The following is a 24,617-nucleotide window of genomic DNA, read 5'->3' as shown; positions in this document are numbered from 1 at the left end:
TTGAAGTCCTACAGGTGACCCTGGCGAGCACTGCACATCGTTGCTGTGTACTCATCTCCGAGTTCCCCTCAAAGTGCAGCCCACCAGTGCATACCTTATTATGTGCTATTGTGAAACACGTCGGCATGCTTTCCCACTGACGTGGACGGACGATCCAGCGATGTGGGGGGTTGGGGCGCGATTCCGGCGGGCTGGGCTTGTAATGTTATACAGAATACAATGAGTTTCCCAACATCCGATGGCAGGAAACATGGCTGCCCTGTCGGAGGGCTGAGCGGACAATCGCGAACTGGTTTCACAGTCGTGAAACTAATCACGCCATATTGTCAACACACGCCACCAAACATGCATGAAGCTGGCGGGCATGGAAAATGCCTGCCTCTGTCTGTTCACATAAGCCTGAGGTTTACCATTATGTGATTAGTGTACAGGAACTGCAAGGCTTCACCATATTCAAGTTGTTTATGCCTCTTTTGATGGCGTGTCCCATCTGCCATCAATCAGATTGTATGTCTATCAATTGCCCTTGAGATAGTGGTGTTGAACTGCCTTCTTGAACCACTGCAGCCCATGTGGAGTAGGTACACCCACATTGCTGTTAGAGAGTTCAAGGATTTTGACCTAGCGACAGTGAAGGAACGGTAATATATTTCCAAGTCAGGACGGTGAGTCACTTAGAAGAGAACTTCCAGGAGGTGGTGATCCCATGTAGCTGCTGCCCTTGTCCTTCTAGATGGTAGCGGTCGTGGGTTTGGAAGGTGCAGCCTAAGGAGACTTAGTGAGTTTCTGAAGCGCATCTTGCAGATGGTACACACTGCTGCTACTGTGCATCGGCAGTGGAGGGAGTGAATGTTTGTGGGAGAGGTGACAATCAAGCAGCTGTTTTGTCCTGGATGGTGTCAAGCTTCTTGATTCTTGTTGGAGCTGCACTCATCCTGGCAAGTGGAGAACATTCCATCACACTCCTGACTTTTGCCTTGTAGTTGGTGGACAGGCTTTGGGGAATCACGAGGTGAATTACTCATTGCATTATTCCTAGCATCTGACCTGCTCTTGTAGCCGCAGTATTTATATGGCTAGACTAGCTCAGTTTCTGGTAAATGGTAACCCCCAGGATGTTGATAGTGAGGGATTCAGCAATGGTAATGTCATTGAATGGCAAGAGATGATGGTTAGGTTCTCTCTTGTTGGAGATGGACATTATCTGGTACTTGTTTGGCGTGAATGTTACTTACCACTTGTCAGCCCAAGCCTGGATATTGTCCAGGTCTTGCTGCGTTTGGACATGAACTGCTTCGGTATCTGAGGACTCACAAATGGAGTTTGCTTATCAGCAAGTGCCACTTGATAGCACTGTTGATGACTCCTTCCATCACTTTACTGATGATCGAGAGTAGACGGAGGGTGTGGTAATTGGATTGGATTTGTCCTGCTTTTTGTGTACAAGACTTACCTGGGCAATTTTCCACATAGCCGGGTAGATGCCAGTGTTGTAGCTGTACTGGAACAGCTTGGCTAGGGACATGACAAGTTCTGGAGAACAAGTCTTCAGTACTATTGCCGGAATATTGTCAGTATCCATAGCCTTTGCAGTATCCAATGCATTCAGCCATTTCTTGATATTGCATGTTGTGAATTGACTTGGCTGAAGACTGGCATTTGTGATGTTGGGGACCTCTAGAGGAGGCCGAGATGGATCATCCACTTGGCACTTCTAGCTGAAGATTGTTGCAAATGCTTCAGCCTTATCTTTTGCATTGATGTGCTGGGCTGCTCCATCAATGAGGATGGGGATATTTGTGGAGCCTCCTCCTCCAGTGAGTTGTTTAATTCTCCACTGCCATTAACGACCGGATGTGGCAGGACTGCAGAGCTTAGATCTAATCTGTTGGTTGTGGAATCACTTCGCTCTGTCTATTGCTTGCTGGTTATGCTGTTTGGCATGCAAGTCATCCTGTACTGTAGCTTCACTAGGTTGACACCTCATTTTTAGGTATGCTTGGTTCAGCTCCTGGCATGCCCTCCTGCACTCTTCATTGGACGAGGGTTGATCCCCTGGCTTGGTAGTAATGGTAGAGTGGGGAGTATGCCAGGCCATGAGGTTACAGATTGTGGCTAAGTACAATTCTGCTGCTGCTGATGGCCCACAGTGCCTCATGGATGCCCAGTCTTGAGTTGCTAGATCTGTTCAAAATTTATCCCATTTAGCATGGTGGTAGTGCCACACAGTACGATGGAGGGTATACTCAATTTGAAGGTGGGACTTCTCCACAAAGACTGTGCAGCGCTCATTCCTGCCAATACTGTTATGGACATCTGCATCTGCAGTAGGCAGATTGGTTGAGGGCAACTATGTTTTTCCCTCTTGCAGATTCACTCACCACCTGCCATAGACCCTGTCGAGCAGCTATGTCCTTTTGGTCTCAACCTGCTCAGTCTGTGGTGATGCTACCAAGCCACTCTTGGTGATGGCCATTGAAATCTCCCACCCAGACCACATTCTACACCCTTGCCACCCTCAATGCTTCTACCAAGTTGAGTTGAACATGGAGGAGTTATCAAATACAATAAGAATAATGACTCCTGCTAAACAAAGGCAACTTTTACTTTAGTAAGTCTAGATTGAAAAGGGAAAATAATGGATATAGACAAAATACCAGCTGTGAATGGCCAGTATGCAAAACAGTCTGTGGAAAACAGGTCCACATCATTGTGAATAAAATCACTACTGATTACTATTGATTAATTATTTAATTCAATCAAACCACAAACACACTTAGTTCTAAATCAAGGTCTCCAAAGTAACTTTAATTATTCAATATAGGCTTCATAAAGGCTTTCTTAAAATCAAGCACAAAGCAGAAATAGAATGCAAAAATACTAAATTGCAAACATAAGGGGCTGCAGGCCTCAGGTTTCATCAAATATGCAAAGTCCACCTGGCAGATTCGTCCATACGCCAACCATAAAATTGGTCGGACCACGAAGAATCGGGGATAATTGGAACATTAACATCTTTAATCATCTTCTTAATTGTCGGTGGGCACAAGCGAGTGTCGGAAGCTTGCCCGATGTCACCTTGCACGATTTCACTTCTGATCGGGTTGGGCGTGCTTCCGCAGACCAAAGACTCTGCCCATGCACGAGGACACCCAGATCCTGTTGAATCTCAGAGCTCTGCAATCTCTCGCAATTTAGATAATAAGCTTCTTTTTCATTCTTCCTGAAGAAAAGGTATTTTTAGCAGCACAAAATTAACTATTTGGGTGTTTAATTCTGTGCTGCATTGTTGCATTACTGTTTCATGTTTTGGAGCCATAAAGTTTATTCCAAAGCTCCATTGTCCCATCACCATATTTTTCCCTGCTGCCTGCCGAGTGGACTTTTGCCATTTGCAGAATGATATGAGAAGAGTTAAAGTCAATAAATGTGAATGGAATTGTAATAATTATGGTTGTATTTAGTGTGTAATGTACCTTTAAGAATAATACTTATTAGGCAAGAACACATGATCTGTAGTAACCAATAGGAGGGTAGCATTGGCTACCTTGGCAATCAGTATAGAGTTAGAGTTGGAATTGAAAGCACATGTGTAGTTGCTGCTGAGTATATTGTAAATAAACTTAATGTTTCCACCCAAGAAGTGTCTGCAGATCAACTCTTATCACTAATAGTGCAACTCGGCCACCCTATAACAGGAATGAATTGTTTCTTGTATGGCTGACATGTTAGGGCCTCAGGCAAGGATACAGTGGGTTTAATAGTGGCATGCCAGATGGTTGGACTGCCTTACAATAACTGACAAATTAGTCTGTCCCAGGCGAGTAAGTATACAGCTGCATGTACCTTGCTATATCAGTTTGCTCCTCCTCTTGTTGGTCCTCCTCCAGCTCCTCCTCCAGAAATGCAGATCTCCCATCATCTTCCTCCTCCTGCAGCAGCTAACAACCATTCAGGAAATCCTTGCTGGTACATACTGAAGGGCTTCTCCAGATCCCACCAGGCACTTGAATCCTATCTGTCAGCCAAGGCTCAGTTGGTAGCTAGGTGGGAGAAAGTTGTGGGTTCAGGTCCCCCTCCAGAGACTTGAGCTCAAAATCAAGGCTGATCCTCCAGTACAGTTCTGAGGGAGTGCTGCCTTGTTAGAGGGGCTATGTTTCAAAGGAAACATTCAACTAAGAATCCATCTGCTCTCTAAGGTGGATATAAAAGATCCAAAATGGTATATCAAAAAAGAACTGGGGAGTTATCCTCAGTATCCAGGCCAATGTCTATTCTCAATCAACTTAGCTAAAACAGATTATTGTGTCATTTTCATACTGGAATTTGTTGGAGCTGGCTGTATGCAGAATGTGTGCTGAATTTCTTACTTTAGAACAGGGACTACACTTCAGAAAAATTATCTCACTGACTGCAAGGTGCTTTGGGTCATGATAGATGCTATAAAAATGCGAGCATTGCTTTTTTGACTTCACTTGCTTTGTTTACTTGCCAAATTCCAGGAAAGTCAGAATCCTGAGTTAAAACAGCAGTTAATGAGAATTTCATATTTAAATGGTAGACCTGCCCATCCCACAATGTTTACCACCTTTTGAAGAATACATTTGGGTTAAAGGTGCAAGTTTTTGACCAACTGCCAGCTTCCCAACAATTGGCTCTTTCTGCTTTTTCAATCTCCCACCCACACAGAAACCCACCCACCTTGACAGGTTAAAACTACCCCCTGAGTCCTCATTGCTGCCATCAGAGCAACAAAGTGTTTAACAGCACCCCCCCTCTAGTCTAGTCTTTACTCTTGATATCAATGGCACACAAAAACTTGGATACTGTTTCATTGAATATGATATACTGTTATTAAAGCTCCAAGCAATAGTACATACTCACAATGACACTTGTTGCTTAGGAATCCTGCAAGCTAGGGTCCATCTCAGGAGGTTAGTCCTTTGACAGATCTCCCAGTGTGACTTCAGAATTACTGACCAGGCCATTCTACCGACTGCAGTAGCAATGTCCTTGAGGGCTGTGATTTCATACACCTTTCTGACCCTGGCCCTTGGCATATAAGACAACACCTTAAATCACCTCTTAGACACTTCTTCCTACCTCCCCCTGGACCATGAACCCACCACTAAACATCAAGCCATTGTTTCCAGGACTGTCACAGACCTCATGTCCTCTGGAGATCTTCCCTCCACAGCTTCCAACCTTACAGTCTCTCAGCCCCACACAGCCAGCTTCTACCTCCTTCCACAAATCCACTAACAGGACTGTGCCGGTAGACCCATTGTGTCAGCCTGTTCCTGCCCCATGGAGCTCATTTCTTGCTATCTTGACTCCATCCTCTCTCCCCTTGTCCAGTCTCCTCCCACCTGCATTCATGGTTCATCTGATGCCCTACATCATATCAACAATTTCCAGTTTCCTGGCCCTAACTGCCTCCTCTTCACTATGGACAACCAATCCCTCTACACCTCCATCCCCCACAGGGATGGTCTGAAGGGTCTCCGCTTCTTCCTCGAACAGAGGCCCGAACAATCCCCATCCACCACTACTCCCCTCTGCCTGGCTGAACTTGTTCTCTCATTGAACAATTTCTCCTTTAACTTGTCTCACTTCCTCCAAATAAAAGGTGTGGCTATGGGTACCCACATAGGCCCCAGTTATGCCTGTCTTTTTGTGGGGTTGGGGGTGATGGAGGAGTGGACTAGGGTGTCAGTCTTGTTCCAGTCTTACTCAGGCCCCCTTCCACAACTCTTCTTTCGGTATATTGATGACTGTATTGGTGGCAATTCATGCTCTTGTCTGGACCTGGAAAAAACTGCATTTTGCTTCCAGTTTCCACCCCTCTCTCACCTGCACATGGTCCATCCCTGACACTTCCCTTCCCTTCATTGACTTCTCTGTCTCAATTTCTGGTGACAGGCTGTCTACCAATATTCATTATAAGCCCACCAACTCCCACAGCTACCTCGACTACAGCTCCTCACACCCCGCTTCCTGTAAGGACACCATCCCATTCTCTCAGTTCCTTTGCCTCCATCACATCTGTTCTGATGATATCACTTTCCAAAATGGCACTTCTGACATGTCTTCCTTTTTCCTCAACTGAGGTTCCCCCTCCATTGTGGTCGGCAGGGCCCTCAACCGTGTCTGACCTATCTCCTGGGTCTCTGCCCTCACACCTTCCCCTCCCTCCCAGAACTATGGTAGGGCTCCCCCTTGTCCTCACTTTTCACCCCACCAATCTCCACATTCAAAGGATCATCCTCTGCCATTTCCACCAACTCCAGTATGATGTTGCAACTAAACACATCTTTCCCTTCGCCACCCACCGCCCCCCCCACCCCCCCACCCCACCCCACCCACCCACCATTTCGTAGGGATTCCATTCCATCAGCATTCTGTCGGGGCTGTGCCCTCGACACCCTGGTCCACTCGTTCATCACCCCCAACACCTCATCCCATTTCCACGGCACCTTCCCATGCAATCGCAGAAGGTACAACACTTGTCCCTTTACCTCCTCCCTCCTCACTGTCCAAGGGCCCAAACACTCCTTTCAGGTGAAGCAGTGCTTCACTCGCATCTCCTTCAATTTGGTCTACTGTATTTACTACTCTCAATGCGGTCTCCTCTACATTGGAGAGACAAGACACAGACTGCTTTGGTGTCCGCTTTGCAGAACACATTTACTTAGACTGCAAGCATGACCCAGACCTCCCTGTCGCTTGCCATTTCAACACACCAACCTGCTCTCATGCCCACATGTCCGTCCTTGGCCTGCTGCAATGTTCCAGTAAAGCCCATTGTGAACTGGAGGAACAGCACCTCATCTTCCAGTTAGGCACTTTACAGCTTTCTGGACTTAACATTGAGTTCAACAACTTCAGACCATGAGCTCTCACCTCCCCCTTGACCACTTTTTTAATCCAATTTTTATTTTTCTAAAATTTTATTTGATTCCTTTACTTATTTGTTAATTTTTAAAATCCTTTTTCCCCAAACTCCCCTCCCCGAAGAGGGCCATCTGTCACTTGTTTCTATGTTGTGCTTTCACAGAGTGTTGACCCTTGATCTGCTCTTAACACCTTCTGCTATATTACCTTTATGCCACTCTAAGCACCTTCTTTACTCTTCACCTGTACCATTAACACTCCCTTTGTCTTGTGTCCGTGACATCTTTGTCAATCTCTCCTTAGCTGTCACCTATCCCTCACCTTCTATCTCGTTCCACCTGCTCCACTTCCTCTTAAACAGTATAAAATCTATCACATTTCTACATCTTTTTAGCTCTGAAGAAGAGTCATATGGGCTCTGTGTGCGTTTGTGTCTGTTTTAGTTAAAACTTTCCCAGCAGTAATGTCTTCAGTCAGAATTCTTCCTTCTTAGCTCCATCTTTTTACCACCATGAGACAAACTCTGCAAACAGGACTCCACCACAACCAGATTACATTCATTAGTAGGGAAAAAATAAAAGCATGGTTAAATTGCATTGGCTTACAGGTGCTGCTTTGACATTCCACCAATGATTCCACCGATGTTGGTGATGTATCGTTGTAGGCATGAATCTTGAAGATGACCTCTTCCTGAGGATTTCATGGAATCAAAGAATAGTTGCAGCACAGAAGGAAACCTTTCAGCCCATCATGTCTGTGCTGGCCCTCTGAAGGAACAATTCACCTAGTGAAACTCTCCAGCTTTCTCTCCATTGCCCTGCACATTCTTTATTTTCAAATAATAATCTAATTCACTTTTGAAGGCCTCAGTTGACCCTGCCTGCAGCACACACTCAGGCAGTGCATTCGAGATCCTAACCACTCAGTGTGTGACAAAGTTTTCCTTAGGCTCCACAAGAGCAGGAAACATGGTGTGTGGGGTGAATTAATTGATGGGATGCAAAATTTTGATTTTAATTCAGTGGTATTTTTGTGGCATGTCAAACATTATGCCGACCTGTGGCGGGTTCATACTTGTAATACATTTGAATTCCGTGAATACTCATTAGCGCATAACAGATTATAATGAAGTCACACCCTCAGGATAAAGTCAGTGGCACATGAAAATATTATGGCACTTGGTTCACAATTGTTTAAAAGTGGCACGCACCAGTCACTTTGTGCAGTTATGTGTAAGATCAGCGGTTCTCCTTGTTTAACTCTGGGGCACAAGGGAGGGGAGCAGGAGAGCGGCAGCTTGCATAGAGGCTCAGGAGCGGCAAGGGTGAGTCAGTGGTGAAAAGGCTTGTAGGGTGCAGTTGGAAGTATGGAGGAGTGGAAAAGAAATCCAGAGGAGGGCAGAGCATGGATCCGGGGCACGGAGGAGTGAAGTGGGAAGGGCCTGTTGTCCTGGGTGTGGAGGGAGAGGGGTGGTGGGGACAGTCAGTCAGAGCAAGAAAATGAGTGCCCTAAAGGGCAGTGTCAGTACATTCCAAATTTGGGTCCATCTCAGAGTATTGGCTGGCAGAGTCCTTACAGGGCTTTGAGTTCAGCACAACATTTCAGTTATCCCCACTGAGAGTGATCCCGGACACTGTCCTTTATAATGCATAAAGTGAGGGGCCAGATGAGCCACCAAGTTCAGTCATGTCCCACAGAGTGGCATGCACAATACTGGACACTAACATGAACATTAAATAGAGAGTGGACGAGAAAACACAACATTATTTCTTCCACAATAAAGTATATGTCCTTAACTCCACTGTAACCATCAATGTATGTCAACCATGAGACACGCCAGTACATTTAGCACTCTGACTAAACTAGACCCAACAAGTAATGGTGAGGCAATAAACTGAAGCCAATGTAATGTGAATTATTTGCAAGTGAAATTTAAATTTAAAGAACACCTGCGCCACCTTTGTGCTCTCAAGTCTTACATTATGTTATATGGCTAAAGTTAAAGAACAAAAAAGATGCGATTACATTATTCGGTGTTGTCTATAAGGAAAGACATAGAGAAACAAACTTGCAAGGAAATTACAGAGAAGTGCTTATTAAGGTACTTATAATGGGGGAATTTAATTATCCAAATATAGACGGGGATAGTAATTGTGTCAAGGGCAGGGAGGGGAAAGAGTTCTTTCATGTTTTTGGTTATCAGGTTCTCTTTGTCCAGTGAATGCTTGCTGTGCCTTTGATATTAGCACAATAGTTGGTGCTTGAAACAACATTGGCAAAGAAACTGATTAAATGAACAAATACTGGTGGTTTATTGGAACTAAGAACAGAGCACTAACACCATATGTGCTTCTTCAATCACCTCCAAGTCTAGACTTACAGATACCCAAGAAGCCTGTGCTGTGTAGCGATTGGTCACTACAGTCACATGGTCAACTAACTACGTTCTCTTAAAGGCACATAGCACTCCACTTTACCTCATCACTCTCCCTTTACTTGAAAGTAGAATTGACAAGCAACACAACATCCCAATTATTTACAAGAGTAACTATTTACAAGTCAAGTCTCTCAGGAGTGTTCCTCGGATGTGTCGAGCATCGTAGCTCAATGGCCTCGGCTGGTTTTTCCAAGACCCCCTTCTCAGGGGTCAACTATCCACCAACATCTTTGGTGGAAGTGGGAAAGTTTATGCCTTTGACCCTCTCGGGTCCAAAAGGCCTCACGGTACTTCCAAATCATGTGACATTTCTTCCACGTGTGGTGCAGACTCAAACGCAAATGATGACTGCAATCCTTCTTGTGGCACTGTCTGAAGATGATCCACGTGTTGTCTTTTTACTGACACATTATAGGAGAGAGGTCCTGTCATGGCACTCACTTCATCTAATAGCCAATTGGGCCCATCTCCAAAGTTCTTCGCGAGAATTGTGTCTCTCACCATGAAATTTCTTTCATGATTACAGCCATCATGTTTCGCCTTCTGGGCCTCTTGGCTTCTTGCCACCCTCCCCACTAAATTCGGCCTGATAAGAGTTAGAAGGGTGCTGAGTCGTCTCTTCATTAGTAATTCAGTGGGGGTGATAGCGGTGGTCATGTGTGGCCTCGTCTGGTATGCAAACAGGAATCATGACAAGATGCTGCTGATGGGATCCCCATTCAGCTTCTTCACACTGGACTTAAAATTTTGGACTGCCCGGTCAGCCAAACCATTCGAGGCGGAGTAGTAAGGTGAGGTTTTGATACAAGTTATTCTGTTGAGGGTTGTAAACCTGTGGAAATCTCTACTGGTAAATGCAGTCCCGTTATCTAACACGAGCACCTCTGGTAACCCATGCACCACAAAACTCTGTCACAAATGGTCTATGATGGCAGCAGACATGGGTGAACGAGCTTCGTAGACATCCACCCACTTGGAGTGGGCATCTATTAGTAAAAGGAGGGAAAGTGCCCAAGAAGGCCCCAAGTAGTCGACATGTAGGTGCACCCATGGCCACTCCGGCCATTCCGAAGTATGCAATGGAGTTAAGGGGGGAGCTTTTGTACCTACTGGCAGTGAAGGCAACTTTTGACTAGGGTTTTGATATTCACGTCCATTCCTGGCCACCATAAGTAGTTGTGTGCGAGCATCTTTATCCTACTAATGCCAAGGTGAGCACAATGTAATTTTGTCAGTAATGACCTTCACCCTCTTGGGGACATGATAACCCTTGCTCGTCAGAGCAATATGCTGTCCTGGCGGGTGAGCTCATATCTGCGATTGAAATAGGGCTTCATGTCATCAGACCTTGGCTCGCCTGACCATCCATTCAAGCCCTGCTCCCAGACGTGAAATAAATGTGGATCTCGGCTTGTCCACTCATGGATTTGTTCAGCCTGGACAGGGGAGGAATCCAAAAAACTAGTACTAAGACAAGTTCCTGGGGACTTGGACTCTTCATGTTTTTACCTGGCGGGGGAGACGGCTCAGCGCATCAGCATGTGCGATCTGGCTTCCCAACTGGTGAATAAAAGCATATTGGTAAGCAACCAATATCAGTGCCCACCTCTGGTTGTGAGCAGATATGATAAGGGGTATCGCCTTATCCTCTCCAAATAATCCCAGCAGAGGATTGCGGCTGGATATAATGTGAAAATGGTGACCATGGAGGTATTGGTGGGATTTCCAAACACCAAACACAAGAGACGAGCCCTCCTTCTCAATTTGAGAATATCGTCGCTCTGCATCACTGAGCGTGCGAGATGTATAACCAATGGGTTGTTCGGAGTTATCCACCATCCGATGTGAATGTACAGCCCCTAATCCATAAGGGGATGCATCGCAAGTTAAAATCAATTCTTTCTTTGGGTCAAAGTGGACCAGTAGGGCCAATGATCTTAACAGTTGCTTTACCTTCAGAAACACATCCTGGCGCGGAACTTCCAAATCCATTTACGGTTTTTCTTAAGTAATGCGTATAACGGAGCCAGTACGGTTGATAGATTTGGGAGAAATCGCCCGTAGTAGTTTGTCATGCCTAAGAAGGCCTTTAGCTCTGTAGTGTTTCTCGGTGCAGGTGTCTCGTGAATAGCCTTGACCTTTTCTTCCACAGGATGCAGGCCCTGCGCGTCGACCTTACAGCCCAAGTAAACTACTCCTTTGGCTTGGAAAAGACATTTTTCTCACTTCAAGTGCACCCCCTTTTTAAGAAGCATTTCAGCGCCTCCTCTAAATTAGCTAAGTGTTCTTCATCAATTTGTCCAGTGACTAACATCATCCAGATACACGACATGCGGCAGTTGCTAAAGCAGGTTTTCCATGGTATGCTGAAAAATAGTCACGCCGATGAGACTCAAAGGGTAGTTGAGTATATTGATACAATCCTCGATGAGTATTGATGGTCACGAGTTCCCTAGAGCTTTCTTCCAACTCTATCTGCTGGTAGGTGTGGCTCATATTGAGTTTTGAATGTGTGATGCCCCCTGTCAATTTCAAATATAATTCGTCAATCTGCAGTATTGGGTGCCTATCAAGTTTGGCCACTCTGTTTACAGTTAACTTATAGTCACCGCATAAGCGAACACTTTGGTCTGGCTTCAGTACGGGTACGATGGGTACTGCCCACTCGGAAAATTGCACCAGTTGTAAGATACCCAACTTTTCCTGCCTGTTTATCTCGGTCTCAACCTTGTCCCGTAGAGCATAAGGGACTGGTCTGGCTCTGATAAATCTGGGGTTGCATTGGAGCCTACATTGATTTTGGCTTGTAGCCCACAAATCCTTCCTAGCTCATCACTGAAAATGGAAGCATAGTTTTGTAACAATTCCTGTATTTTCTAGTTCTGATTTGAAAAATGTCAGGCCATTGCAATTTAATCTTTTTAAGCCAGTTGCGGCCAATAAACTGGGGCCCGCCCCACCTACTACTATTTGCAGATTGTTCCCCACACTGCACCAAGACTTGACATATCCCTTTCACTCTTATTTGTTCACCCATATTTGTTCTAAATTTAGCACCTGATTCTTCCAAACTTAAAGGATGGACTCCTTTATTCAAGTGTCTGAACGTATGTTCTCCTATGACAGACATTGATGCCCCAGTATTGACCTCCATCTTGATGGGTTGTTCATTGATTCTAATGACTACCTGGATTGGCTCAGTTCTCCCAATTTCAGGTTGTATAATGAATAAATGCCAGATTCTGTTTCCTCTGGTTCTTCATTGAGACAGATTTTGCGATTTCTACCTTTGTTTTTAAAATGCTGTCTCAGCCTATTTTTACAGTGCCACATTGTGTGACCATTGTGGTGGCAGAACAAGCATTCGATATTTCTGAACTGTCGATGGCCTGCAGGCTGCCTGGATGCTTTTCCCCCATTAATGTTGTTGGTTTTCACTGTAGTGCTGTTGTTTTTCAATGGTCTGTACATAGTGGGCATTCCCCACCTTTCTGCAGAGTCCAACGTTTTTGCACCTTTTGTTATCAGCCCTTCCCACCCTACAAGATGGACAGTGCCATTTTGTGTATCTTTTATTGCCTCTGAGTCTCTAACAGTGCGGTCCATGGTGTTGCCGATTCTAATGCCTTACTGAAGTCTAGATTAGTTTCAGATAGCAATCGCTTTTGAATAGCATTGTCCCCGATTCCGAATATCAATCGGTCTCTCAACATGTCATTAATTGAAGTTCCAAACTCACAATATTCCGTTAATTCCTTTAAAGCAGCTACATAGCCAGTGATTGTCTTTCCTGAAGCCTATTACTCAAATTGAATTTAAAACACTGCAAAGTGATTGAGGCTTCAAGTGGTTTTTGACATTATTTAGTAACTCCTCAAAAGTCTTCGTATCGGGGGTGTTAGGTGACATGAGGCTGCGGATTAGCCAATATTTTTTGCTCCCACATGTGGACAAAAGAATCACCCTCTCTTGTCCTCTACTGTGATGTCATTAGTGGTAAAGAAAAATGGTAGGCATTTGACGTAATGAGACCAGTCATTGGAAACAGGGTTGAATGGTTCAAGATGACTAAATTGCGACATACTCGATGACCCCTAAGGAGACTGCGCTTTCAAACAGCTTCAGGGTAGTGGCAAAGTAATGTAGCTGATTCACTGCGGGTTTTTTGATTGCTCTCAATTGATCCGGTTTATCCTCGTTGCCAGTTTTATGTTATCAGGCTCGTTTTGTCCAGCAAACGTGAGCTGTGCCCTTGATATTAACACATTAGTTGGTGCTTGAAACAATATAGGCAGAGAGACCGATTAACTAAACAAACACTGGTGGTTCATTGGAACTAAGAACAGGACATTAACACCATGTGTGCTTCTTCAATCACCTCCAGCTCTGGACTTACAGTTACTGAAGAAGCCTGCGCTGTATAGCGATTGGTCAATACAGTCATATGATCAAGTAACCATATTCTCTTAAAGGTACCCAGTACTCCACATTATCATAGTAGCCTTTCTAAATAAGATTGTTGATTTAAATTTATACGACACATATTTTCTTTAATACCTAAAACAATATATTTAAAAGCCCCACAAGCCTAAATCCCAATTTTAAATTTTACTCTAATCTTATTAATAACACATTTTCCTAAATTCCACAGCACCATCACTTAAGAAATCACCAATTTGCATTATGAAGGTGCCTGGAAGTTTTCCTTTTTGGTACCAATTAAACACTGTGGGATCTGCTTTTAGCTGAACACAATCCTTTTTCAGCTTAACAGATCTCACTGAAAATTGCATACCCTGGAGGCATCATTCATGCCACAAATCCATTTGTACAGTTTCCAGAGATTTTCTTCGCATCTGCTATGTCTTTGGGCAGTTTCAGAAACACCTCCCTCTGAAAGGTATCACCCTGTCGAAGTGTGAATTTCAGGTGATTGACTGACACCCCATGAATTTGTGGACAGAAGAACTAAGACATTTTTAAAATTACTTTTCCAGCTGATGGAGACTCCACTCTCGTATCACCCAGTTGCTTTTCAAAAGCCCTAACTACTTGCTATCAGCCTTCCATCTGCAAGGACTTTTTTAAGTACAAATCCACTTAAATTGCAAAGCTGTCTGACCTTCATCCAACACCTCAGAATAAACTCCAATCTCTCTCCTATCATACAGCTCATTTTGCTTTTCATCTCTAATTAGGATTTTCCCTTTGTCGGACGGGTGCGGTATACGGGCTCGGGAACAGCTGTGAAATGGATCGCTGCCCGCCGGCTCTGACCGGCGATTTCATGCTGGCTGGCCAATTAATGGCCAATCAGCGTGAAAGGAGCGCTGGGAGACTCAGCACTGCCGGGGTAGGGGTGGGAGGAGGGCGAGTGCTGAAGTCTGCACATGTGCGGGGGTGAGTGCGCAATGAAAGCTCCCTGAAGGCTCAGAGCTGCCTCAGGGGGCTGAAGAATTTTTAAATGAAAAACAATGACTTTAAAAATAAGGGAAACATGTCTCCTCCCCCACCACATGTGACTCAATCACATGAACAGGGACATAGTAAAAATGATGTTTCAAAATTTTTATATATTTTTTAATTACTGTTGGAAACTTCATCCCGCCCATGAATGAGGTTTGGCTCACCCCACCAACCATAAGATTGGATGGGCAGCGAAAAATAGGATTAAATAAATTGATTAATGGCCTTAATAGGCCTCTTAGTTGTCAGTGGCTGACTCTTGCCCGCACCTGACGACCAAAATATCGCGCAAGTGCACGATGACATCAGGACGCTTGCCTGACATCATCCTGCCCTGTTTTGCTCCCGATTGGTTCGGGCACACGCCTGCCCGTGGGATATAAAATTCTGCTTTAGGTTATCGTCAAGTTTAAGACAGCCATCAGTCATTGCCTATCCTCTGATTCAAGGATGACATCTACTCAGGGTCATGAGTTTCTGCCATTGGTCTTCATGTGACTGAACAGGCCGATTCTTGATCTTTGGGCACATGGGATAGGAAAGTCCATGAGGTGGTGCAGGATTTGCTTCCTTTTCTTTCCTTCTCTGCCGCTGCTCTGCCTCAACATTAAGACATTATGACATGTGATGCAGCTTGATGGAAAAGTTGTTGCCATACTGAACGATTGGGAGCCAGGTCCCCCATATAATTAATATTACTGCTGCTGCACTTCAAGAAGAACTTCAGAGTGCCTTTGAAGTGTTTTCTTTGCCTTCCCCGAACGCTGGCCATTTGAGAGTTGAGAAAACAAGACTTGAGGGGGGAGATTGTTTTCAGCCATCCAGACACAGTATCTAGTCCATGAAAGTTGATTTTGCACATGTTTTGCCTGAATGCCTGTGGAGCTGGCTTCAAGAAGGACACTAGCATTTGTTCAATGGACTTCCCATGGAATCCGGAGGTTGTGGTGCAGGCACTGCTGATGGAATTTCTCTAGTGCTCTTGTGTGTCGCTGCTACACAGCCCAGGTCTCACTGCAGCACAGGAGTGTGGTGAAGACAACTGCTCTGTACACTGGGATTTTTGTTGACTTGCAGAGGTCTTTGTTGTCAAACGCTCGCTGTTGTAGTTTGGGGAAGTCTGAACTGGTGGAGTTGATCTGGTGTTGGATCTCCTCATCAATGCTGGCCTTTTGAGACAAGTGGCTGCCAAGCTATGGGAACATATTCCAGAGTCTCTCCTTCAACATATATAGGAGGTGCAATATTTAACTAGCCAGGTGTGTGTTGATATATGAGTTTAGTTTTGCTGACATTCAAGGACAAGCTGGGTTTCTTATATGTGGAATTGAAGAGATCGAGAGTGGTTTGCAATGTGGTGTGGAGTGGCCAATGACACTGCAGTCACCTGCAAACTATAGATCACATCTATCTATAGTGGTCAGATTAGTTTTGGCACAAAGGCAAGTCAGGCTAAAGAGTTTACTATCAAGACACTATACTAAGGACACCAGAGGGCATTTGATCGTTGATGAGTGAATAGCCACTGATTAAAAGAGCATGGCTGGAGGTGGTGGAGGAGCTGAGCAGTTGCAGCATGAGCAGGAGGACATGGGTCCAGTACCGCAAACACTTCAATGACACCATAAGGTCTGGAAAGCTAAGTGGCAAGCGTGTGATAGGCCTCTAACTCTGTACACAGCTGTATGTACACAGACCCTGCAGACTGTATGTCATTAGAGCTCTCTACCCTTGTCAGAGCGAGTGCCCAGTCTCATGACTGAGACATCAGCCACCCTCACATTTGAAGCTTGAGTGAAGACGGGGCATCACAGAGGAGCCCAACAGCTCATGTCAATGTTTTGCTGTGAGAGTTGAGGGAGCGCAGTCTAGTCATACATCATTCTCCCCTCATCCTCCAGGAGAATAATGTTGAAAATATTCAGGAAATGGTTCGCACAGGACATGTAGTTCTGGATCTGCACCAACTCACAGCCATTGAGGAAGTGGAGCTGGATATCGCACATGTTCTGTCAACGATGGCTAGGCTGGAAGCTGAAGAGCAGGGCCATTTGTTAGCTGTACCCTCAGATGCAGGGTATGGAGGAGATTCCTGCTCATCGTGGCTGTGGCTCATCAACCTCTGTTATCAATGGGGTTGGTTGTGCTGATGTACCTGTCCAAGTTCTCATCAATGTTTTCTTCTTGTCTCTCATGCGAGGCCTGCAGCCTGGGTCATGCAAAGGGAGCCATCGCAAATGTTGCAGGCTTCCTCAGCAGGGGCACTCCCCAGAGCGTGTACCATCACATCCTAACCCCACACCATCCATCAGCACAGAGACAATCGCCTCAGTGGGCCATAATCTAGATTAGAATGGGGAACACTGGGGAACCGCATATCACGAGGGAGTAGGAGGAGCAGAGCGAGGCAGAGTCAGCTGTGGGCAGTCCCCTTCGGAGGATGAAGGCAGACACAGCCATGCTCCACTGGGCAAAGATGCTGGGCCTCAGGTGTCACAAACAAGGAGGATTTGTTTCTGAATATCCTAATGCATTGCACAGCCATGTGGATCCACAAGGGAAGAGTCCATGCAGCACATGTGTTCTGTTATGACTTAGGGATTTGACTGCCTGAGCTCCTCCATTGACAGAGTGACCATCCTCATGAAACTCTCTATAGCATTCACTGTGTACCGGAAGGGTGTCAGGAGCCACCTCCTCAGGGAATGACCATTATCCCTCAGCAGCCACTCACAAAGCCTGGATGTTGGCCTGAAGACATATGGCATTTGGGACTCGTGAAGGATAAAGGCATCATGATAACTGCCTGGGAAATGGGTGCAGACCTGCAAGATGTGCTACCTGTGGTCACAAACCAGCTGGATATTCATTTGGTGGAAGTCTTTTCAAAACAAGGCAGGCTGGTCTTCAGAGCCTTGATAGTTAGGTGGGTGCCATTGATGACCCCTTGGACTTGAGGGATTCCATTGATGGTGGCAAAACCCAATGCCACCTTTACCTACACAGGCCCTGCGGTCTCAAAATATATGTATCACCCTGCCCACTGGAATAGGGCACTAGTGGCCTACCTGCCTGATGATGTAATAATTTGCCAACAGCGAGATATCACCCAGGTCCAGAGCTTTTCTCTTGCTCATTTACGGGATGTGGGCATCGATGGCTAGGCCAGCATTTACTGCCCATCCCTAATTGCCCTTGAGAAGGTGGTGGTGAGCTGCCTTCTTGGAGTGCTGCAGTGCATGTGGTGTAGATGCACCCACAGTGCTGTTAGGGAGGGAGTTCCAGGACTTTGGCCTGGCAACAGTGAAGGAATGGCAATATATTTCCAAGTCAGGATGGTGAGTGACTTGGAGGGGAATGTCCAGGTGGTGGTGTTTCCATCTAACTGCTGCCCTTGTCCTTCTAGATGGTAGTGGTCATGAGTTTGGAAGGTGCTCTTTAAGGAGGCTTGGTGAGTTTCTGCAGTGCATTTTATAGAAGGTACATATTGCTGCCACTCTGCGTCAGTGGTGGAAGGAGTGAATGCTTATGGATGGGGTGCCAATCAAGCAGGCTGCTTTGTCCTGGATGGTGTCAGGTTTCTTGAGTGTTGTTGGAGCTGCACTCATCCAGGCAAGTGCAGAGTATTCCATCACACTCCTGACTTGTGCCTTACAGATGGTGAACAGGCTTTGGGGAGCCAGGAAGCGAGTTACTTGCTGCAGGATCCCTAGCCTCTTACCTGCTTTTGTAGCCACAGTATTTATATGGCTAATCCAGTTCAGTTTCTGGTCAATGGTAACCCCAGGACGTTGATAATGGGGGATTCAGTGACGGTAATGCCATTGAATGACAAGGGTGATGGTGAGATTCTCGCTTGTTGGGGATGGTCATTGCCTGACACTTGTGTGGTGCAAATGTTACTTGCCACCTGTCAGCCCAAGCCTGGATGTTGTCCCGGTCTTGCTGCATTTGGACATGGACTGCTTCAGTGTCTGAGGAGTCACGAATGGTGCTGAACATTGTGCAATTATCAGCAAACATCCCCACTTCTGACTTTATGAAGGAAGGAAGGTCATTGATGAAGCAGCTGAAAATGCTTTGGCCTAGGACACTACCCTGAGGAACTCCTGCAGTGATGTCCTGGAGCTGAAATGACTGGCCTCCAATAACCACAGCCACCTTCCTTTGTGCTAGCTATGACTCCAGTGAGTGGAGAGCTTTCCCCCTGATTCTCATTGCCTCCAGTTTTGCTAGGGCTCCTTGATGCCACACTCGGTCAAATGCTGCCTTGATATCTAGGTAGGCACTCACACCTCACCTCAGAAGTTCAGCTCTTTTGTCCATGTTCGACCCCTGGAATGACACAGATGCATAAAAATTCAGGGCAACAGAAAATTTCATAGCTTCAGTGAGGAGACTGTCATGAGAGCCATGAGGCATCAGAGCAAAAATCTCTAAGGACATCTGCCTGGATAGGGATAGGCTCATTCAGCACTGGAACTCTGTCACTTGCAGGTTGCTGACTTGTGGGTGGTGCACTCTATGTCATGGGTAGCAACTTCTTCATGTTGTAACTCCTCTCTTTGCTTCGCTAGCCTCCTCCTGACAGAAGGATGCCTCAGCTGAGGCTCCTCCTCACTGCTTTGTCCAATGTCAGTCTATTCCCATCTCCAGTCCCTGAGCTGCTAGTTGTTTGTGCAGCATGGCTTTTTCTGCTGGGAGCCTGGCATCCCTCTGAGGACTCCAAACTCCCACTGGTGAAGAAAGCATGCCACTGGTTGAACATTTGAGCGTGATTCTCCATTTTTTTATGAGTTGTCCAGTGGCTTCATTAGCCCTGATGGCTCCCTGTTGTGTACACGCCATGTTCACCATGATTATCCCCGGCACGCTGTCTTCCCATGCCTGCCGATTGAAAATTGCAAACTGGCCCAGTGAGGCCTTTTAATTAGTTCCATGACTAACTTAACAGGCACTTAATTGGAGGTGCGGCCTGTTCCTGACAGCCCCGCAGCTCCACACAGCCTTCCGGTTGAAAATCACATCGCATGCCTGAGGCGGAGGGGCCTATCATGCCCAAACCTCTTTCCCAGCCCTGCCAGCAATTGAAAATCCAGCCCATTGCATCATTACAGCATAACAGGAGGCCATTCAACCCACTGAGTTCTCTCTGTAGAGCAACTGAATTATCCTATTCTCTGCTCTATCCATGTAGCCTAAAAGTTTATTTCCTTCAAATGCCACCTAATTTCCTTTCAAAATCATTCATCACATCTACTTCCACCACCCTCAGAGGCTGCAAGTTCCAGGGTGTTACCACTTGCTGCATAAGAAAGTTCTTGCCCACATTTTCCCCTGTATCCCTTGCCCAAAACCTTAAATCTGTGTCCCTTAATTCATGTACCATGAACTAATCAGAAAAGCTGTTCTTTGTCCACCTTATTAAAATATATCATAATCTGGTATACCTCAATCAAAACCCTCTTCAATCTCGTATGTTCCAAAAAGAATCACACCAATCTCCCCAGCCTTGTAGGTAAAATCCTTCAAAATTGGATCCATTCTGGTAAATCTCCTCTGCATCCTCTCAAAAACCCTCACATCCTTCCAAAAGTGTGGTGACCAGAATTGGATGTAATACTTTAGTTGTGACTGAACCAGAGGTCTATAAAGATTCAGCTTACCGTTCCTGCAATTGTACTGAACACCACTATTTAGGAAGCCCAATATTGCATATGTTTTGCAAATTGCTCTCTTAGTGTGCACTGCCACCTTCAAATATCCAAACACATGAATTTCCATGTTCCTCTGTGCCTGCACACGTTAAACCTGTGCCATTGTAGTAATTATTGTTTTTTCTTAGTGCGGAATGTACCTTTAAGAAAAATGCTTGTTAGAAAGATCACATGATTTGTAGTAGCCAATAGGAGAGTAGCTTGGGCTACTTCAGCAGTCAGTGTAGAAACAGAGTTGGAGTTGAAAGCACATGTGTAGTTGCTGCTGAGTACGTTGTAAATAAACTTAATGGGCAAGTTTTTCCGGTCAGCGAGTGGGTGCGGGGCCCGCTCGCCAATGTGTAAAATGATGCAGGTATACATCAGGCATGCGTCCTGATGTCACCCCGCGTCATTTAGATTTTCAGTTCGGCGGGACCGCAGCCGAATCGGCTGTGCACCCAGCAAACTGTCTTCGGCCTGCTAAGGCCATTAAAAAACTAATTAACCTAATTGATGGACCTGCCCATACAACCTTAAGGCAGGCCTCGGAAAAAGCATGAAACCTCATCCACGGGCGGGATGAGGTTTCATGAGGGTATTTAAATTTTTAAGAAAGTTTTCAGTAAAACTTATGGACATGTCCCAATTCATGTGACAGTGTGACAGTGTCACATGAAGGGACATGGCAGTGAAAAATTTTAAACATGTTTATTAAAAGTTTTAAATCGGAGTCGTCCTCCCTGTGGCAGCACTTTGCCTCAGGGGAGATCTGTGCGCTCAGATAGCACTTCCTGGCAGACGTCACACTGGGCGGGCCTTAACTGGCCCACCCACTTAAAATGGCTGCCCCCCCCCCCCCCCCCGCCGACCAGGGGTGCCAATCGGAAGGCCGCCCAACAGGGGGAGAACGTTGCCCAATGTTTCCACCCAGGAAGTGTCTGCTGATGAACTCTATCATTAATAGCACACCTCAGCCACCCTACAACAAACTGGCAATGAGGATAAAACAGGATTGAACAGAAGAACTCAAGTTAAAAATAAATCATTACTGTACCTCTTTGAGGTACAGTGATTATAAGTACTGAGCTCCATTAGAATTGAAGAAGTTATCCCCTCTTAAAATGCCACAATTTGGGAGAACTGATCCTTTTGAACCAGCCACAGGTGATTGGTCTCATTACATAGAACACCACGGTGGCAAATTTGAAGCAATTGATGGAACCTTGTGTGTTCGGTATGACTCTGAACGATATGCTCAGAGATCATTTAGTGTGTGGTGTGAAAGAGGACACTATTTAGAAAAAATTTATGTCTGAAATGAATCTGGATTTAAAGAAGGCGCTAGAGATAGCGCTGGCCATGGAAAGCGCAGCAAGGGAATAAAAAGCAATACTGGGTGCGCAAAATGATGCCATCCTCCACATCAGGCAGGAAACCTCAACTGAAAGAGACGCGAAAAAGTGGGACTCTGTCAAGAAGCAGGAATTAGCCCCCACTATCTGAAGAATAAAGAAAAGAAACTTAGCAGTGAAATCGAAGAATAATTTTAATAGAGGTGGAAACAATCAGTCTTTTAGTGAGTGGCAGGTTAAAAAGGTCGAATGTTACTATTGTCACAGAAATGAACATATGATGTGGCAGATTCAAGCAGGATTGTAACAAAAGAAGAAGCCCAATGAAATCTACAATGTGGAGGAGTCTGAAACAACAAATTCAGACATTTACTCGTTGTTTAATCTGAAAGTTGGAAAGACAGAACTAATATTTGTCACAGTGAAAGTAAACCCAAACCTATTAGAATGGAAGTGGACACGGGAGCTTCCACTACAGTAACTTGGGGAACATACCTTCAGATATTTGAATAATGGTGAATATCAATTAAGTTTAGAAGATACAGCCATCAAGCTAAAAAAAATGTACAGGTGAAGACGGTAAAAGGCATAAGCAAAGTAACCGTATGTAACTGCAAGTGAAGGGCCAAGCCTTGGTCGATAAAATTGGTTAAGTTAGAATGGGCTGACATTTTCCAGTTGAGAGCAAGTGGGCTACCAAAGCTACTTAGAAAGCATGCCACTGTCTTCAAGAACGAACTGGGGAAAATCCAGGGCCCGCGGGCCAAGGTTCATTTGGATCCAAAAGCAACCCCTCGCTTCATGAAGGTGAGACCAGTGCCATATGCCCTATGAGGAAGAGTCAACATTGAGCTGAACAGACTAGGGAAACTGGGCGTTATACAAGCTGTTCAGTTCTCAAATTAGGCAGCACCCATAGACCCCACACTTAAACCCGACCAAAGTGTCTGAATTTGTGCAGACTACAAACTGACAGTTATTAAAGTAGCTAAGCTAGACTGGCACCCCATTTCAAAAATCGAAGACCTGTATGCCAAGCTGGCAGGAGGGACAACGTACACAAAGTTTGACATGAGTCATGCTTATCAACAGAGTTGGATATTGCCTCCCAAGAATTCGTCACAATTAATACCCACAAAGGCTTGTAGCAATATACACAATTGCCTTTTGGTGTCTCCTCAGCTTGCGCCATATTTCAGAGAACAATGGAAAGCATACTGCAGGGACTGGCCCATATTGGGGTCTATTTAAACAATGTGTTGATGATAGGATTTACTGAAAAAAAGCATTTGGTAAACTTAGAAGTCTTAGAATGTTTCTTGCAAGCTGGAGTATGTCTAAAAAAAAGAAAAGTGCATGTTCTAAGTGAGGGAAGTCTTCTATTTGGGTCACTGGGTAGATTCTCAGGGCCTCTACCCAGTTGAGGAGAAAGTGAGAGCCATAAGAGAGGCATCTGCACCAAAGAACACCTCAGAGCTCAAATCATTCCTAGGAATGATTAACTATTATGGGCAGTTCTTACCCAATTTTTCTAAAGTGCTAGCCCCCTTGCATTCTCTATTCAAAAAGAACCAACACTGGTCTTAGGAGGCTTCCTAGAAAGATGCTTTCATAAAGGTGAAACAATTGTTGCACTCGTCCAATTTATTAGTTCATTACTACCAGACAAAATAATTGGTGCTGAGATATGACGCATCTCCCTACGGAGTGGGAGCAGTGCCCTCTCAGCAAATGGACGACAGCACGGAACAGCCAATAGGTCATGTATCAAGAACGCTCACCACAGCGGAAAGGGGATAGTCACAGATAGAAAAATAAGGCCTGTCCATCATCTTTGCTGTCACCAGTATGTGCATGGCCACCATTTTGCTATCATTTCACACCACAAATTATTGCTAGGATTGTTTAGTGAGGACAAGGCTATACCACCCATAGCCTCAGCAAGAATACTATGGTGGGCTTTAACTCTGGCAGCATATGAATATACTTTGTACATAGGCCTGGCAATCAAATCACAAAAGCCACTGCCCTTAGTTGTTTGCCTTTATAGGAAACCATGAGCATGTTCGAGTTCCACAGGAACTTGTTTTACTGTTAAATTTACTAGATTCCTTGTCAATGTGTACCTGACAAGTCGGGACCCAGTCCTATCTCAAGTACGTGAACAATAGCTACATGGTTGGTCACAGGATCCCGTATCTGGTGAAATGAAAGCGTACTTCAACAGAAGACATGAAATAACCAGCTAGGATGGCATCTTATTGTGGGGAACATGAGCGATAGTTCCTCCACAGGGAAGGGAGCCACTTTTAATTGAACTACACAGGGCCCATCCACGAATTTTCCGAATGAAGACCATAGCACGCAGGTGGCCTGGGATGAATGGCGAAATGGAGAGTTTAATAAAGCACTGTGTGCAATGTCAGCAATAGCAAAAGTTGCCAATGACAGCTCCGTTACACCCATGGGAGTGGCCAGGTAGACCCTGGGTGTGGTTACACATTCGCTATGTTGGACCTTTGCTGGGAATGTCTCTGCTAATTGTTGAGGCCATTCAAAATAATTGAACATATATGAGGTGAAGTCTCCAACGTTGGCCGCTACAATTAAGAAACTACATCAGAGTTTTGCCATTCACAGACTACCAGAAGAAGTCATTTCTGCTAATGACACAACATTTACCAGTGCTGAGTTTCAACAGTTTATCAGCCTCAATGGTATCACTCGTGAAAACGGCATCGTACCACCCTTCCTCAAATGGACTCTCCA

This window comes from Carcharodon carcharias, chromosome 4, assembly GCF_017639515.1.
Source record: "Carcharodon carcharias isolate sCarCar2 chromosome 4, sCarCar2.pri, whole genome shotgun sequence".
NCBI lineage: Eukaryota > Metazoa > Chordata > Chondrichthyes > Lamniformes > Lamnidae > Carcharodon > Carcharodon carcharias.
Note: the sequence above shows the minus strand (reverse complement) of the source record.